Here is a 15,129-nt window from a genome sequence, read left to right on the forward strand (position 1 = left end):
AGGGAAATTTTTTTTTTATACCCCTGCAACAGTCCGTGTTTCAGAACACATCATCAGTTGAGTTGGAACAATTAACTACAAAGTTCATAATGTTTTAAATTGTGTAATAATACTGCAGGGCAAAGTGACATGAAAATGTCACTAAACAAATGAAATAATTACTCAGGTATGCAAAAGCTTGATTATTTTCAGAAAGAAGGCATCTGAGCTCACCTCAGATCCTAATAATTAGAGCTCTTCGTATCAGGTTGCTCTGGAAAGTAGTGTTTGAGACTATAATGGTTTTCTTCTTAAATAAAAATGAATTAATTATCTAGTCTGTGCAGAGCTCTAGATAAATGTAAACCTTTATGGAGCTAGAACAATTTTAAGACAAAAAAGGTATTTTGGTGGGGGAAAAAAGAAAGAAAAAAGCCTACTATGAATCCATGCATTAGACTTTCTAGTTTTGCTCTATTTCTTGGCTTAGAATGAATATACAAAAGAACTGTTGAAAACTGGCTCAAATATATATGTACACATGTTTACAGAAACTCTGCATTTGTGTTTGGTTTTTGCTCCTACCAGCAATATGAGCTGCAGTCTGATTTCACCACGTTCTGCAGAGTGTTCTGCTTTGTTTCTGTTAATGGCTGCTCTCTTTTGTAGTCCCATTCATTATGACATTTTTAAGCTTCTAATGAAACAATGAATATACTCAGGTGAATAATTCAGAACAGAGGAGTTCAGTGCTGTGAGATGGAATATTCATTTTTCTGGTGTTGTTTTGATTGTTTGTTTAGCTGTGGTGTTCTTTGTTTTGTCTTGTTTTTACTTAGTCTTTGAATTCAGAAATAGTTTTTACCTCCCCGTTTGAGAACAAAGCATGTTGTATGAGTTGACTACCAAGAAGCTAGATCCTACGGGTCTAGACGAGTAATCTCAAGTCATTTTGTAAATTAAGAGATGAAGCAAGGAGGCTTAACACCTTAATATTTTTATTTATTCTAGCTATTTTTGTGGCGTCTTTAGTAAGTATAGTGAAATTTGGAGTCCTGAAGGCACAAAGTTTAGGTCTCTACATCTCAATGATATGTAATCTGTGCTGAGGCTGACCAAAGAAACTGGGATGTCCAGCAGTCCTGGCATTGTAGAGAGCCCTAAGAAAGCATCTCTGAATCCAACAGTGATGAAAATATCATTCCATTTTAATTTCCAGTTCTGCAGCCATTGCTAGCTGTATTTAGTAATAGACAAATGACAAATGTCATTAGCTTCAGTGTAAATATTTGTGCTTTTAAGTAAAGGTCAAGGTAATGATGAGATCAAGGCTTCATCGAATTGCATTTAAAAAAATAAAATCTGAGATTTCCATAGTACATTGAACTGTTTCAAATACTCATGGAGCCGTCTTGCAAATATTCAAGGATGCTGTATACATCTTATGTATATCTAGGGGAGAAAAGAGATCTGTTTAGATTTAATTTTATTGCTAAAATTGTCCTGAGTAAGGTTTGACAAATGACAGCTGCCATGCAGGGACTTCTTTGTAGATGTTAGCATTAACCTCTTAATAAAACCCATAAGCACTTTTAACTTTTGCATAGCCATGAGGTTTTGAATTATTCTTGAAAACTCTCTGCACAACTTTTTTTAAGGTCTGATTTTGGACAAGATGCAAATCCAGGATGTTATCCCATATGTTAGCAGTGAATTAACACGTAGCTAGAGCTACTCTGTGTGACTCAGGAGTTCTCAGTATCTCAAAGCCTGTGCACTCCACAGTAAGTAGCCACTGAAGTCAAAAACACCAAACTTCATTTTTCATCAGAAATAGGGTTATTAAATAGCTAAATTGCCAGCTTCCTTCCTCCTCTGCTAAAATAAAGTAAAACAAATGTCTCCTTAATGTATGCTCCAAAATTCCTTATGGTAGAATACCAGAAACAGCTAAAGAGAGTGGGTGTGTTTAGAGAAGTGGAGGCTGCACAGTAGGTAAACTCTCTGTTTTTAACTGGAAAGCTTCAAGTGCCATAGATTTAGAAGGACAGATAGTGTTTCCCGTTTTTTGTTCTGGAAATGCTTATTCACAGCCAGGGCTACCAGGACTCCAGTGAATACCATTGCAGCCAGTTCTCTGCTGGGCTCTGTCAGGTCATCTCCCACACCACTGAATTCATCAGAGGTGTCAGGAAGTCAGTGTTGTAAAAATGCTGTCTAATATCATATCGTGTTATTTTCATGAGGACCTCCTTTGATCCTGGGAATATTTAATGTACTATCTTGGAATATCTCTTCTGACAGTGGTATATAAGCCTTGCAAATGAATTGTTCTTGTTAACTAAAAGGATAGTTAGCAGTCTCCTCTTTTTTTATCCTATGCAGTGAGGAAGATATAAACCACTTGCACTGATATTCTTTTGGTAATGAAGCTCTCTTAATTAATTAGATCTCTTCCTAGATTCCACATAATTGCAAAGTCTTTCAGTTTAAGGTTATTTTAAATATTGATTTTTAGAATATCTATTGGTAGACATTTTAGAATTCCTGCAACAAATCCACATGGTGATGGAGAATAAAGCCTTTGTTCTAACTGGGAAATTGTGGTTGTATGGTAGCCTTTGTCTTCCATCTAGGAAGTGATGCAAACTCTAGTGAAGTGAAGCAAACTCTAAACATGAGTTTAAATATATGACTTTGACAGCTGCTTAAAAGTTTATTTTTATTTTTTGCTGAAGATGAATGAGAGTGTGTGATGTCTATTGCCATCAACGGTGAAATTAAGACAGTGTTTGGTTCCTTGTGTCAGCAGCTTTGCTTGACTTGAGTACATGGCTAATTTGATAGCAGGCAAGGAATTGGCAGGTACATGTAATACATCTACACATTAAGTATAATTGTAATGCCAGATGATTTTAGTAGGAAAAACCTACATATAGCTATAAAGCATGCTGCACATTGGTGCTACTTAGAGCATTTTCCCTGTAGAAACTAAATGAGCACTGCAGCTGGTGTACCATACTGTAAATTAATTTTACTTGTAATTTGTAAAACACTTTCAAATAAATGGTTCTTCTAAATTAGAATGTTAGCAAAGCATTAATTATACTATTCATGGGGGAAAGGTATGCAAAAATACAGTATGTAGCAGTATGTCTGAATTCATCTTGAAGATGTTTGAAATATTTAATGAAATATACTGTATATTTAAAAAAATAAAAAAATGATACAACTTACATTAAATACCTTAAAATAAGTGAACATGTGATCTATTAGGTAACGCCATTTTATAACACTGCCTCCTTTGTTGCTGATTCTGCCCTTTTGTCAGGATCAATTTCCTATGTAGATATATGGAGTGAATTTAAATATTTTATTAATTGGCCAGTAGCACCATGTAACAAGCAGTATTTGATTAGTTAAAAAATTCATATTATTTCTTGATATTTCTTTTCTGTGTGCTAAATAGAGGGTGCATACTTTTGAGTATGCTTTTTGCTGTCTATTGATGTGTTAAGGCTGTGAAGTGCTTGTTTGGGACATTAGCAAACTGTCCCCACAGGATTCGTTTGTTTAAATCATATTAATTTGACCTTTTGGCAGACACTGTGATTCAGATGGCCTACTTAGAACTTGTTTTGAAACTAAACCTAGAAAATATTCCATCTTAACTCATCATAATTGCATTCAGTAAGGTGATAGATTGTCAAGGAAGACACTTGCTAAAATGAAAGAAGTTTCTCCGAGCTGAAACCGTACCAGCTGAAGCAATTATATTCCTAAACAGAATATGGGGTGGTTATCCTACAGGGAACAATTTTTTGAACCTTGTTTTGACAATGCTTGTTTTTTTTCCCTGTGCTTTTCTGTCCCATTGGGAAAACTTTCTGCAACGTACAGGAGGAATGCAAGAGCAGGTTCATTTGGGCTCTAGCTGAATCCTTTGTACACAGTCTGGGCTGTTTGTTACCGTGTCACTTCACTTACAGGCATCCACCTGTGCTTAGAGCCTGCGTGTGTATATGAAAGTAAAGAAAACATACATGTATCTTTTATGCAGGTCTTTCACCACACTGTTTGGAGGCTTTTTGATGTTCTTGTCTGGTTTCTGAAAATGCCACCCTCCAGCTAGTATGAAGGGATTTGGATTTTGCTACAGGTCTGGCCTGTTGCTTTATTTTGAATGGCAATATCAATTGATAGAAAAAGCTCCTGCTTGATTATGGAGACATCATTCGGATATTAGACATTACGGTGATATTGTGTTGGTGTTCTAAGAACTGATATAAATTAAATTGATTGCATGCATTAGCTCTGCCCACTGCACTGCTATTCAGTGTAATTGATTGAATCAAATCCTGGCATCCTATCCCAGCCTATCACTGGCCATGCAGTCTGCACGTGTCCCCCAGGAGTCTGCACACTTAGTGCTGTTAAACATTCGGAAAGCCTTGTGTGAATGTGGGAAAAGATTAATATTTTATGCAAATAAGATGCAAACATTGTTATGAACTTTTTTGATGACTGAATGCAGCAGACACGGTAGTTGAGTAGGGGAGGAATGCGAGTTGGCAACAGGGCTCTGATGTGCTCTAGTGCACCAGCAGAGTGCCTCCAATGTCAGCTTCTATTGTTACTGAGGACACTTTCATTTAAAAACACCAGTGTGCATCTTATATATCCTGTGGCAGGGAAATGGTAGGTCTGATGGACGGAAGGAGAAAATATGAGCTGTGGTCAGGTTTATACTCAGCTAAATGAAAATGGATGGGAAACCTCTGAAAAAGACAGAACAAATTTTCCACTGGGTCAGGCTGGTGACCCTCCAGTGAGTTCAGTGAAGCCACATTAATTTGTGTAAACTGAAATTGTTCAGTGGGTTTTCATAAATAGAAAAAGTAACTGTTCAGTGACCATGCAATGAGAAAATAAAAAGTTCTGCCTAAGAGTAGCAGAGGAAGCTATTCCTTTGGAAATGGAAAATAAAATGGAAAAGAAGCAGAGCTAACATAGCTTGGTGGCTGAGATCTGGATTACAGCTGTCTGCAGATGCAGGTAATGCAGGAGGTGAATTTTTAAATGTTTGCCAAGGTACAGTTTTCTGATCAAGGAATGAGAGTGGTTTTGCAAATGAAAGAGAGGATTTTGAGAGGACCGGAAGCATTAGCTGTCTTGTGAATGTCTCTGAGGTACAACACTGATTCTTTCATGGATAAGTCCTGTGCAGGACATGTCTGCATAAATGATTAGAGGCAAGAACAGACCATCACACAAGGCTAACTGACTTAGTTCGTTGACTTAAGTTGTAAGGATTTTGGAGCACGTCCTGAGCTTCTACTGTGACAGAAATGCCTGAGGGCCCAAAACTGAAGATTGAAGTAAAAGTAAACTGAATTCATCAGGTCCCGAAGTTTTTAACATAGAGGATAGAAGAGACTGGAGGAATTAGAGACCAGTTCAAAAAGACAGATCTCATAGTTCAGGTCTTTTTTTCAGGGCCAGCTTCCACACTCAGTGTGAATTAGTGATTTGGGTGAAAACTTTGCTCTTTAGATGTCGGTGGCAATATTCTGGTGCATTTCAGCAGAGCTGAGATTTCACCCTATATATTCTGGTAAATCTTTTATATAAATTTGACATTTTGATTGGTGTGTGTTGGGATCTTATTCACTTGACCAGACTGAAATAAAGAGAAGATTTATTCTTACATTAAATGCATTGAGCTGAATTTTGGCACATAACTAAAATGCTGTGCTTTTATAGCAGAATGTCCTTCTTATCAGATCTGTGGTATTGCTGATGGCAGAACTCTCTGTGCATTACTTATTTTAGCATTATATTTTTAGATCCTGTTTGTTTCAAATCTAGGTCAGCTTGCTTGGCAAACTGGTTAGAAGGATATACTGTAAGATTAGAAGGTGTCATTCTTACAGACAATAAAGACATTGCCTTTTCCATTCTGGTGATACCAATTTCATTTCTGGCTTAGAAACTTCTGAAATCTTGTAGAATTGATTTGATATTGCAGGAAAGGCAAAAATTTGGTGGTCATGTATCTCCATTGAAAGCATTCTGTGAGTAATACGTATTTCCCTTTTTATTTTTACATAATAAAATATTGAAAATAATGTTACCAGAGATGTTACCAAATTTCTTCTGTGTAACATTTGAGTCAGTGAAAAGGACAATTTGAAAGACCAGATAGCAAGTATTTTAACGCTGTTAATGCAAACCTCATCTGTGGGAGAGAAAAGACAATGTACTTTGCAATGTTCAAGAAATCATCGTTTCACTTTTTCTTACTCCTAGTGTATATAAACTGCAATGGAACAATGAAAAGAGGAAACCCTTGTTTTGCAAAATACTAGCCAAACTTACTTTAAGACTTGCTGAGCACTCAAAAAGCTTTGCAGATCAGAAGGAACTGTACTGTTCATCAGCCCTCATTTCTAGACAGCTGATTTGAAAGAATCAAAACTACAATATGCTCAGCCTTTACTCTTTTATCATTTTGTATCTTGAGAAAAACATCCATTTCCTTGAAGTTAAAGTTTTTATCATCCAAACAAATATTTTGCTGTAAGTAAAGCCACGCCAATGGGCACAATGCAAATTTGTTTGCAAATAAACTCCTTTGTGGGGAGACAGGATTAATTCTAATCCCAATATCACTTTTTTTATAATTCAGTATAAAAATACTGAATATAAGTGAATACTGATACAAGTTCACTTTTGATGTAAGTCCTCAGTTCCCTTTGGGTACCATTGTTCTCTCATAGGTTCTTGTTTGGAAGTTGGTCCAGCTGCTTTTTCCTTCTGGAGTGGTTCTCACTTGACTGTGTGGGATTTGTTTATTCTCTGTTTATTCTACTTTACTTTTTCCTTTCAGGTTTTTATGGATCAACAGATGTTCATGAAAACAGGATATTTCTTTCTAAGTGTTCTCTCTGCTCCTGCAACTCCTCCACACTCGAGTTCAACATCCTCTCCTTAGCATAACAGTCATTTGCAGAAACCAACTGTGTTGTCAAATGAGGCATAAGCAGGAAGAGCAGATGAGCAGTAAAGAAGCATAGATCACATTTTCATGCAAATATACCACTAATAAGCAAAGAGAACAGCCTTCCTCTTGAGAATAAACATGATAGTTGGTGGAATTAGCATACAAATGAGACCTTTTTCTAACTTTTCTAGGAGGTGCCACTTGCTATAGTTCTTTTAATTCCTGTATGTTCAAGGAACTAGTTAGGCTTTTCTGTTTGTGTCTGTGACATTTTTGGAAAATGAGTATCCCAAACCCATAAGAATGTGATATAATAATGCTATATTTTGTTTCAGTTTGTTGGTCTGAAACTTTTTCAGCTGTTCCCAGTTCTTAGAAGTGAAGCAGCAGCTTGAATTTATACTTGGATTTAAAAGAGCCTCTGAGAAAATAGCAAGCTAGAAAACCCTACTAGTGCCTTGGGTGTTATATTCCACCTTTGCAAATCAGGCATACATGAAAGTCATTTCAAATAGCCTTTGAAGACAGCACAGAAGCAATTGATATGTTCACTTTTTCCCCATGAAAATGACCTTTCGCAGGGGCTGAGACATTTCCATTAGTGAATATTTTTCCGGTAAGGTATTTCTTCTTTATATATATATTTTTTCTTTTTGAAAGGCTAACATCTCATGTGCTTTGAAGTTCAGGCGGAAATAAAAACAAGTTTTCAGTATCTTCATAAGATCATTCAAAATGTTGAAAGTAAAAAGTACTTTTCATAGTTGAAATTCCCCAGGCTATTGCGTAGGATAGTGTATAAGCTATTTTGATATTTCCTCCCAATAATAAAATAATTATCTTTTTCCTCTCCTCTGGTGAATCCAGAAGGGAGACTTATTAGAGAAAGTCTTATTTGTTCATTATAGTCTGAATAACGATTATGCCATTGCTTTAACTTTGCAGAATGGGCTGGGTTAGGAACTGCAGTCACTGACAAACTTTGTATTGGTAACTAACCATTTGCAGTGCAGTACCCAGGTACTGTAGGCTTCTGGCAGAATCACTAAGGAAAGGCTTGTTAATTGCAAGTAAGCAACATGGAACTAGTCCTGATGTTGTTCTATCCTGAGAAATGATTTTTTCACTTCATATGGTTTAGTTTGATCCAAAATCTTTGTGTGATTCAGTCATGTATCTCAGTAGGTATGTAATTGGGAAATGAGTTGTGCAAAGATTCTGAGATATTCTCAAGGCCATAAGCAGTCTACAGAAATGGTATTCAGAGGAATTAATGTACATGCAGGTAGCAGGTTAAAAGTGCTTACCAACTTGTTCATTAAAAACAAACATATTTTCTATGTGTAAGAGACCAAGTGAGAAAGGGAAGTATCTTCAAAAGTTGATGGGATTATTTTTTGTTAATTTGAAAACTATATAGGTATTTTAGAAAAACACTGTGAGATTAACATCAAATGATGTCAATCAAGAATTGGAAGTAAATTGTAGGATTATATATATATACCCTATCACCTGTAATTTCCTGTCATTTCAGCCATCAACTGACCACATATCAAAGAATTGATAGCCCATCAGTTCAGGCATATGAACAAATCCTCTGCTTTAACATTAAAAAACTGACTTTGGAATGTAGTATTCCTTCTTATAGAAGTTCCACCCTTTTAGTCTTTTTAAAAAAGTTTTAATACCATTCTCAATGGTTCTCATGAACCATAGGCCATTAATATATTTTCAAAGTTCCAGAACAGCCAGTGATGCTGTGATGTTGCAGGATGTGCCCTTGCGGTGTGCTGCTGGGAGAATATTGCCTTTCAGGCATTTTTGACTGCTGAGTTCAGAGGGCAAGTTTGATCAATGTATAGTAAGAAAGATAGCTTGAAATATTAATTTGGTTCAGATCTGGAAACATGACTGCCTAAAAAATGATGGCTCTTCACATAACTTTCTGAACATTATTTTGAACCCAAAAATGTGTTGCTTCTTTTAAGTGATAATGCTCATTTCTCTGTTCAAGAACCAAGATGGTAATTTGCTTAGGAAGTGACATTTGGGTATTTTGTTTTTGTTATAGAAAGTTAATGGATTTATGCAAAATTTCTTGATTGCTTGAATAAATGTTCTTGGGAAAATAAACTTTGTTCTTAATCTTCACATTTAGATTTGCAATGCCCTTGGCAATATACATCTACATGCATTTCTCATTCATTGCTTTATAATTGGAAGTTTCGCTGAGAATTCTCTGTGTCTGCAATCCTTTTCTCCATAGCTACACCTTGCAAAGCTTATTTTCTCTATTTCATAATTACTCAAAGTTTAGCAAGCAATGCTACCTGCAGCAAAGCAAAATTTGAATTGTGTGCATATGCTGTAATTTTTTTCCCCTATGAATGAATCACCTGTAAGAACTACTTATTTTCAGGCTAATTGCATGGCCTTACTGAAACACATTTTCTGTGTGCTTTGACCATGTGTGTAACCTCTTGAACTTCAGCTGTGGCAGAGAAACATGGCTGACCATGTGTGAATGTTCTAGACAGTATGATGTAGGGGTAAAAAATAGTTAAGGAAAAATTACTACTAGTGCTAGAACAATGTCTCTGCCATTCTTTGCTACATTTAGAGAAGACCTTTGAAGAGATCTGTTCCTACTGTAAGGAACAGTGTATTGTATATTTACACTGGACACTTGTTTCTCCGGTGTACTCCTTAGCCTGAAATTTAGTGTCAATTTTTCCTCGTCTTCCCACAGGATGCTCTCCAAAGATTTTTATTAGAACTCCTTATTTTGTAAACAAGCTGATTTGCTGGATTTTCTTCTAGAGTTTGTGATGGAAGCCAGTGGTGTGGAGTATGGAGACTGCAGCTTTTGTGAAAAAAAGCATGCTCTCTTGTATTGTGAGCTGGTAGGCTGCAAAGCTGGGTGTTTTCTACTCTGAATTTCTTCCATCTTTCCGTCATATGGCAGGTAGGCTTTATATGTACATAGTATCTTTTATTAGCTGTTAGTGCCATGTACACCAGTCAATATTCAGGATGTGCATATGTTCTGTCTAGTCTAACATCTTATGTAACGTCACCGGAGTCTGCTTGGTCATGTGTCAGGACAGAGAAGAGTCACCATGCTCTCCTGTTCTTCTTAGCCTTGAAACTGGTGCAGAAGGACTTGGCACTCTGGTGAACCACGTTCTGGCCTGAGGGAGTGTGAGGAGTGTTTGAGGGTGCAAGAATTGCTGGGATAGTGATGGACTCTGTAGGAGCAGATGAAGTTAAATCTGACAGAGCAGTTTAAGCATATTGTTGTCACAGAATTGTCTTTGGAACAAGCTGTCCCCAGATGAACTACAGAAGTGAAAGAAAACCACTTCATCCAACCCAAAAATAGGGCCCAGGCACAGACTAATATACATAAAACGTGCGTGATCAGAGAAGATGAGTACGAAGTGAACTGAAAAGAATAGTCATGACAAGGTAGATGCACATTTTATCTTCAAGGATAAGATTGTCTTATCAAAAGATAAGAGGAATCTTTTTTTTCTTCTTTGCCTTATTTTTTGAAAAATATTGTGTCTAATTTATTGTTTGACTTTGAGTTCCAAGCAGTGCTCGTCACTGTGATGAAGTCTGCCAGAGTAGAGCCTCCTTTTGTGCCCAATATTCTCTTCCTGAGTAGGCACTCTTCATTGGTGCAGTGATATGATTGCCTTTCTTTTTCTGATTAATAATTTTAGGTCACCACTTGCACAATGTTTGCTATAATCATCTCTGTGATGGTTTGTTTTGTTTGTTTGCTTGTTTTTTATTTCTTGTCTGTTCTGTTAGTGTCCTTCAGAAAGAATGGATCATATACGTTTTTGTAGTATCTACTTTAGCAAGATTAGGCTGATTTTATTGTACAGATTTGCCAAGGCACTGGGAGCTAATAGAGCTTTAATCTTTCCACTAAACTAGGCAGGTGAGTGGAGGCTAAGTACTGAACAGTGCAGTCTTTCTTTATGAACAGTCCACCCTTTGAATTATTTATTACTTTTGAAATCCTTAAGGGATTGGGACTGCCTTTGTAGATGCTGGAAAGATTGAGATGTTCTATTGCAAGGTCCAGACCACAGATTTCCATGCCTTCTGGACTTCCTGCCTAGTTTTCCTGCATCCCTCTCTTGAAAAACAGATCTGGAGTACTGAGAATCATAGAACAGTGTTAGGCCAATGATATGCTCTTTTTTTCACAAATGAAAAGTAAGGTGAAATGCCCAGAAAGCTGAAACTATTCAGTGGGCTAAACATGCAGGGGAGTAATGTAAATGACTAAGTGCAAGAAGGTTAAGCTTTCTAAGCACTCCTGAAGATCAGTTTGCCAGACACCTGCTGTGCTTTCTATTTCATGGAAATAGGTCGGGAAGCAACTAACAATCTCTCGTTATTATTTTTAGTCATTTTTTGTTCCTTTTATTGATGATTTTTACACACTGATGATGTTGAAAGCTGCCCTGAAGATATTTGCATTTAAATAAGTTGAAGTCTAGCTGTTCAGGAGGAAAGCCAGGTCATGTAAAAGTCAAGATGTCCCCACACAATGAGACACTTTGCGCTATGAAATAAGCCAATAAGCCATTCACTTGACAGATTAAAATGACAGATAAGATCCCTGAGGCAGTCTTATTACGTGAGTTCAACAGACCTCATACATAAATGGCTTTCCTTTAAGCCTACATTCCCCCTCAGGTTCTTTGCTTTTCTTGAGCTATGAAAGTTGAAACAATGGTATTTATATATCATTAATTCTAAGGTAAGGGTGGGGACTGTGGAAGTATCCACAGTCATGCTGCATTAGAGTGACAATGATACTGCCTAATTAATGAATCTTACAGATTGGTAAAATAAAGCACATCTGATGCGTGAGCAGTCATAGAAGTGACTGCAGATCTGTATTGATATAATGCTGTAGTTTCCACGCAGAACAAAGCAGAATTGACGTGAAACGGGCAAATCAACTATTTATCAGAAGTCAGACAAATTCCTTGATCATACCAGAAATCCATGTTATAGCACTCCTCTGCAATAGATACAGGCTAGGAAGAAAATGTGTTGTGTGCCAGTGACTGCAGCAAATCTCTCATCTTGTTATTTGAGCTCCAAAATAAGGCAGTGTTTTGGCTGTAATGTAGTGGTTGCTAACCAGATTAAAGATTGTATGTGCTACACTTGTGCACTGCTCTAACAATAGTACTGCTGTGTAGATTTATAGAGGGATCTAGAATAAATACATGTAAACAAAATGCAAGTTGCTTTATGCCTGGACACAAACGCATAAACCTTCAGTAAAAATAGGCACCATGTCTCCTTTTCCAGTGTTACAGAAGGGCAAACAGCCTGCAGATATAAGTGAAAGAGGCAGACTGATGTTTATGCTTTCTTGCTACGCACTTGAGCAGGTCCAAAACAGCTCCTGGGAATTATTTCAGCAGCTTGAGACTCCCAAGCTGTTTCTGAACAGAGAGATCTGATAAACTCTTCAGGGGAAGAATGACGTGAAAACCATTCTGATCTTTCCGTAGGCTGGTCCTATTCATTTCTCAAGGTAGCAAGCCTTGTACGTAGAATACTAGTGAGCTTTCCAGTGCTTTTTCCGATGTTATTCTCACATACTACAAGCATTTCCAGCCCGGAAAGGCTGAGTGGGTTACTTTGTATCTGTAGACTGTACAACTGTAGCTATTGCTTGTCAAATGTGACTTGGATGTACTTGGAGCACAGCAGCAATGAACCATAGCACTGTCATACATCACAGGTGCTGCTGTGCTGCTGTGCTGCTGGTACTGGCTCTTCAGTTTATGGCTCCACTCCCAGCATGACCGCCTGCACATCTTTAGGCACCAAACTCTCAGAATCAGCAAAATGTCGACAGTATTGCAACTTTGCTTGGTGTGGGAAGAGAAGGTAAATCCATAGATTTGTGAACGTGCTGTTTGGTTGATGGCGAGGTGTTTGCCAGGAAATAAAGTGTCCAGGGAGTTTTAGGAGTATTGTATTTCTGCACTGAAAACAGGGCACCCTCTTCAAATAAGTAAATAACGAATGGTTCGGTTTTTCACAGAAGCTAGTTAAGTGAATACCTCTAGTACATGAAAGAGACAGTATCATGAGGCATCTTTCTGTAAGCTGTTACACACCCTTTCTGCTGGGGAGAAAAAATCAGCAACAGCAAGTCATGGAAAACAAGTCATCTATATGTACATTATTAATCTTGAAGAGATATTTCTCTGGCAATTTTCAATAAATAATATCTAGAATGTCCCACATTGCATGTTATCTCCTTTTCTTCCAGAAGAAAGGCTGTTACAGGAATGTCTTCTCAATGATAGTTTTAATAATAGGATAGAAACAGTCACCAGTTTCTTATTCTCATTTTAAATGTGTGTTTAAATGACTATTTGATGTTGCTTTTGCTGCTAGCAGGTTGCTTTGCACTTAGCAGAAAAAAAAAAACCTTAGCTTTGAAGAATTTTTTGTTTGGCTCCAAGAGAATTTAGAAAGGCTTTGGCTGACTTTGTGTAAGATTTGGAGTTGAGTGCTTGTATGAAATCAGAAGAGAAAGAGAAGAGAAATGAAGCCGTGGAAATTGTAGTACCCTTCTCTTAAAAACCAATTATCTGCTGAGAAACAAAAAGGAAGAGGTGAATAATTGAATGGGACAGTACAGAAAATCTATCTTTGTATAGTGCATTGAGCAGGGCATATTTCAGCTGCCTGGCTGTTACATGAGTATCATTATTTATCTGCTGGTAACTTGCTTCTGACATTATCACTAAATTGGTACCACAGCCTGTTGTCCATCAGTCACATTAATTTGAAGATGCAGCATCTAGAATTGGACCTCTTTTATTTGGAGATCACAACAAACCAAGCAGCCATAATTTGTCTTGTAAAATAATTCAGCTCACAGAAATTAAACGTGCATTTTCAAAATCTCTTTAGTCATTTAAGTTTTTGTCTTATAACAAAATTCCGCTTAAATGGGATTGCCTTTAAACATCGATTTCATTTTGAGCAGTAAGGTTCCAATTGAGATGCAGGGAGCGACAGGTGTGCTGGCCTGCTGTTGAGAAGGGTGTTTTGAAGAAGGAGATTTTCAGAAAGGGCTGCCATCAGAAAGCAGCATAAAAACTGTAAAATCGCCTAGTGGGCTAGCAGCACTCCATGCCCAAAGGGGTTGTGCTACTTCATAGTCAAGCCTTGGTCTTACTACCTCTCCATGAGCTGGAGTGGGATTTGTGCTGAAGCCAGCATATTATCATTGCTTTGCTGAGTCTTTTCAGGGAGCTTTTGCTGAGACTTGGAGAAAAACGGAGCTTACGATCTTTGGAAGAAGAACGAGGCACTTCGGGGAGAGTACGAGGATGTTGCTAGGGTATTCAAAGGGAAAATTAGAAAGGCAAAAAGAACTTCATTTGGCTAACCATTGTTAAAGATAATAAAGAACGGTTTTACAAATACATTAGCAGCAAGAGGAGGGCCATTGAGAATCTCTCACCTTTATTGGTTGCAACAGGGAATACTATTGCTGAGGATGAGGAAAGACTGAGGTTCTCAATGCCTTCTTCTGTCTTTATTAGTCAGACCAGTTATCGTTAGGTACTCAAGCCTCCGCTTGAGACAGGGATAGGGAGCAGAAAAAAACTTCCCGCAGTTCAGGAGGAAACAGCAACCTGCTGCTCCACCTGGACTGTCATAATTCAGTGGGACCAGGTGGGATCCACCCAAGGGTATTGAGATGGCTTGAAGATGTGATTGCTAGCTTCTCTCCGTTATTTATCAGTCCTGGTCAACTGAGGAGCTCCCAGATGACTGGAGACTTGTGAATGTGATGCTCATCTACAAGAATGATCGTAAGGAGAATCTGAGGAACTGCAGACCTGTCAGCCTGTAGGCTATGAAGCAGATCATCTTGAGTGTAATCGCACAGCAGGTGTAGGACAACTAGGTGTTTGGTGGCTCGTTCCTGGGAAGCTGTCTCAGCTGGGCCTACAGAGAAAATGGAGCAGTCTACACCTATTGCAGGCCTAGTGTGGCCTACTTCATTTCCAGAGTAAAGCAGAAATTGAAGCCAGACTGTGACCAGCTGCCATGCCTGCCCTAAGTCTCTTTGCAAG

General features: G+C 37.8%; 1 protein-coding gene across 1 annotated transcript in view; it reads left to right on the plus strand.

Moving 5' to 3' along the window:
- LOC146543621 (uncharacterized) overlaps positions 1-15,129 on the plus strand; it is a 212,317-nt gene that overhangs the window by 69,908 nt on the left and 127,280 nt on the right. The window lies entirely within an intron of this gene.

The sequence above is a fragment of the Meleagris gallopavo genome, chromosome 11 (assembly GCF_905368555.1).
Source record: "Meleagris gallopavo chromosome 11, MGAL_WU_HG_1.1, whole genome shotgun sequence".
Taxonomy (NCBI): domain Eukaryota; kingdom Metazoa; phylum Chordata; class Aves; order Galliformes; family Phasianidae; genus Meleagris; species Meleagris gallopavo.